This window comes from Pteropus medius, unplaced genomic scaffold (genome assembly GCF_902729225.1).
Source record: "Pteropus medius unplaced genomic scaffold, Ma_sr-lr_union100, whole genome shotgun sequence".
NCBI classification, from domain to species: domain Eukaryota; kingdom Metazoa; phylum Chordata; class Mammalia; order Chiroptera; family Pteropodidae; genus Pteropus; species Pteropus medius.
In genome coordinates, this window is record NW_024342470.1 from 2,007,428 (window position 1) to 2,011,652 (window position 4,225).

Sequence of the window (4,225 nt, forward strand, 5' to 3'; positions counted from 1 at the left end):
ATCACTGCTGCTTGTCTATGAACATCTCCTCATTCCTGTCTTAACAGAATCACCAGCACATCTCCACTTCCCCTTCACATTGGTTTTCTCTGTGATTTTAGGGACTTGATATAAATGGTGGCTGCTGCGATGTTTGCTAAATGGATTATCTGGTATTTCTGACCCAGAAGCAGCCTCAGAGTGAATGCCATGTAGATCAGAGGCTGCTGTGGCTTTGCTCTATGGGGCCTCTTGAGTTCCTGTTGTTACTGACGGATCAGGAAGTAAGGGTGGGGAGGAGAGAAGGAGAAAGAGAGGCCGCACCAGAGTAGCTCTGTGCCCCAAAAGGCTGTATTATCAAAGGTCAGCTGTTCCTTGCCTGTAATTATTGTGCAATAACTGGAAACACCCCAAGCTTACAATCCTCTTGGTCATGCTCAGTTTATTGAACTTGTGTGCTGTAAGAACATTAAAAGTGCGTGCTACTGATTGCAACTGAGGCAACTTCTCAGATAGGTGGTCAAGGTCTGGAAAGAAATATACCAAAATATAACTAGTAATGTATCTAGTTATATTGTAATGGTATTATGGGTCACTCTTTTAAAATTTTTTGATTAGTTCATCTTTTAAATACTTGTTAAGAGAAGAGGGGTTAGGAGAGGAGACAGTACTGCACCCACGAAACATGTATTTCTAAGAGCCTAGTATAATGGACTGCATATATACCATAATAACTCATCCCAGCCCATGAGTCAAAGTTCATCCAAATACACCCATAGAATCAGAAAGTCATAGAATATCCCTTCAAGTTACCTTAAAAACAGTCTAGTCCAATTCTTTCTTTTATAGAAGAAGAAGATGAGACTCAGAGCACGCAGTTTTCTACAAGAGCACAGCTAATTTATGGCAAAAATGAAAGGAGAACTCGGGCTTCTTACAATTTAGTCAAAAGAAGGGATAATTTTTATTCTTACTATTACTTTTCAAAATCACTCTGTCAACTCTCCTTTCCTAGCCTTTTAACCTACCGTTTTTGGTCCTACTGCCATCCTCTCGCTTAGCTCTCAGGTGAGATAAGACATTAGGCTTTCTACCCTACCACTCAGGGAACTCAGGTCCGATTGTCCCGAGCACTCTCTCACCACACTCTGCTCTAGTTTCCAGTTATCTCATGGCATTTTTTCCATTCAGCATACATCTACCTTGAGCTGTTATGTTAGTTTGTCTCCCCTCCTGACAGGTCCCCATTCTTTACCTTCCCTTGACTGAAGAGTGAGAAAACCACAGCACATTGATAGTTCTCTTCAAAGAATCTCTCACTTTCAAACCTCCTCTCCTCGATTTTCTTTTCTAAGGACAAAAATGGGTGACAGGCTACAGGTTTCAGAACCAATTTGGGCACCTATTTGAGTAAGTCAGGCATAAATGATTTGACACATCTCCTCATAATATGGTGTACTTGCACCTATTATTCTAAGCTCTGAAACTAAGAAAACAAGGAAATCTCATTTCGTATCCCGTTACAATAGCATCTGTCTTTCCCAGTTCTCTTACAGTCCGGATCTTAACACAGTCCAGATAAAATTTTTTCAATTTAATTTTTATTAGGTTATTCATTCCAATAAGGAAACACATGCCTCTTACATTTTTTAGTTTGTTAGACCCAGTTGTAGAATCTTGTCTCCTTCCTTCCTCTTATCTGAGGCCATTCAGCGGTACCAGTAGGCTCAGTCTTGACCTAGTCACTGGACAAAATCCTGCACCAAGGCAAGAGGAATTTTTGGTACTTTAGGCCCTCACTCGAGGGTTTCCTGTCAAGACAGATGCTAGTCTGATTTATGTCCCAGTTCTATCAAGTAACTGACCCTCAGTCTCATTCATTTTTTTTTTTAATTACTATTTATGGCAACAGCACCTAGACTTCCTAGGTGGTCTCCCATCTAAGTACTAACCAGACCCAACCCTGCTTAGCTTCCAAGATCAGACATCAGGCTTGTTCAGGGTGGCATGGCCGTAGACCATGGACCGTGGCTCCACTGGGGCGTGAACTCAGGACCTTCTGCATGTAAAATAGATGTGCTAACCACTACACTATGGAACCATGTCCTCAGTCTCATTCTTGAAACTCAGCCCTGCCTTGGACTCTAGACTCAGTCCATGGATTTCAGTATAGTGCCTTAGATCCAATTCTGATACCCTGCCCAGTGTCTTTGTTCCCCTGCAACTGAGGCATGCCTGTTCCTTTCCATTCCCCACTCCTCGGGACTGGAATGTCCTGAACTTTAGACCCATTATCTATTCATCTGAAATCCTGAGTATCTCCTATCTCAGAATTCTCTGTCTCCCACCCATTAAGACAACATGTCATTTTCTGTTTGGTCCCAAATACCAACTGCTTGCTTATGCTGCTACTTGCTATGTGTCACTGTGACCTCCAAATTTGGCCTGCCCAGTGCTACTACAGCTGACACTGTGTCTCCTTGCAATATCAGATCCCAGTCTCTTCTTCTCAGTTGGCCCTGAGAGGCCCACCACAAGACTCAAACTAGGCATGAACCATTTCTCATGAGTAGAATATTTTATTATATAACTGCTCTGAAGAAAAGCACAATCTTTGGGACCAAACTAGGAAAAGCACAGTTCTGTGTAGTGAGCCCTTTGAGGACAGAGCATGGAGTCTACTCAGGCAAAGTCAACAGGATCAGAGACTGTCGAGTTCTAGTTCAGTGAATATGTGTGTAATGAACATCCAGAATTTTTTCTGGTCTGATATTATAATTTTTTCTTTTCCATTCTCAATCCATAGAGTTCTGGTAGGGTTGACCCAAACCCCAGCTTTAGCCCTGTCTAATCAAAGCAACACGGTCTACGGCCATGCCACCCTGAACAAGCCCAATCCTGTATGATCTCGGAAGCTAAGCAGGGTTGGGCCTGGTTAGTACTTACATGGGAGACAAACTAGGAAGACCAGGTGCTGTAGGCATAAAAAATAAAAAATAAGAGATTATAAGATGACAAGGTCCTTGGAATCTGTGAGGTCAACCAAGAGTTGCCTCACCTAAAAAAAAAAAAATAATAATCAAAGCAACACAATACTTCTTAGACACAGTAATTATTTCACGGATGTGCATACGACTCAAGCTGGGCCAATGACTTTCTTACTTGGTAATATTACTGGAGTCATCAGAAAAGAAGCTGTCTCTGCTGGGGTTAATAAATTGGTAGAATATAACCTGGAGCTGCTGATGGCCATCTTTGTCACCGCATAAGGAGAGCCTGCCTGGGAATGAAGTCAACTCAGGAAAGCAAAACTGAAAGAGAGAGGCAAGTTTGTCATAACATCGATGCAATCCTAAAGCAGCAATCCACCAAAGGACTCCTTGGTTTATTAACCAACATATTTACTTTTATTGTGTAAGTCAGTATGAGTTGGATTTCGATTACTTGAAACTAATACAGCTGGCAAAGAAAAGCTGACTGGTATTTCCTTCTGCCTTACCAGCTGGGTAAACCTCCAGGGAAGAAATACATCACAGAAAAGCAAGTTGAAGAAAACGTGCTAAAAAATGTAGTCTTTCATTTATTTAACTATTACATAAGAACAGCAAAATAAGGCAATGAAAACAACACAAGTTGTGTAGCCTTTCAGAGCTCTGTTCAAATGTTAAATCTTCTCTTTTCTAGTTACACATATATACCTGGAATGTTAATTAATATCTCTGATGCTCTGTTTCTTTTTTTATAAAATGGGAATAACATTACCTGTATCATATGTTTATTAAACATAGATATACTGTATATGGTGCTTAACACTAAAAGGCATTCAAAAAATGATAGTTATTTTCATTACCAAACACCTTGACCCGCAAAGACTTCGGGCTAGTGTATTCCAGAGGGATTAAAAAAACAAACACAAAAATAAAAAAAAATTGGTCACTACCTCCAGGGATTCAAAATCTAAGTATAGGAAGAGACACAATGTTAGAAAGAGAGGTGTGGGGAGGGAGAGAGAGAAAGGTGTCATGTGACTGGCAGATAACCTTGATAGCTTCTGGGGTATAAGGACATAATTTCCTCTGGAGTAATCAAAAATGTCTTTGTGGAAAAAGCAAAATCTGGGCCCTAGAATGAACAGAATTTTTGATAAACAGAGATTGGAGGAAGAGCATCCCAGAAAAATAAATGGAGAGGGAGTGAGAAAATGTGTACCTATGTCTATGGGATTATAGAGCATATCAACATGGCT

General features: G+C 40.7%; 2 pseudogenes; one reads left to right on the forward strand and one right to left on the reverse strand.

The window, feature by feature from the left end:
- Positions 1 to 1,882: 1,882 nt before the first annotated feature.
- LOC120603304 (uncharacterized) lies at positions 1,883 to 1,998 on the reverse strand (annotated as a pseudogene).
- An 845-nt stretch (positions 1,999 to 2,843) lies between these two features.
- Positions 2,844 to 2,962, forward strand: LOC120603281 (uncharacterized; annotated as a pseudogene).
- Positions 2,963 to 4,225: the final 1,263 nt, after the last annotated feature.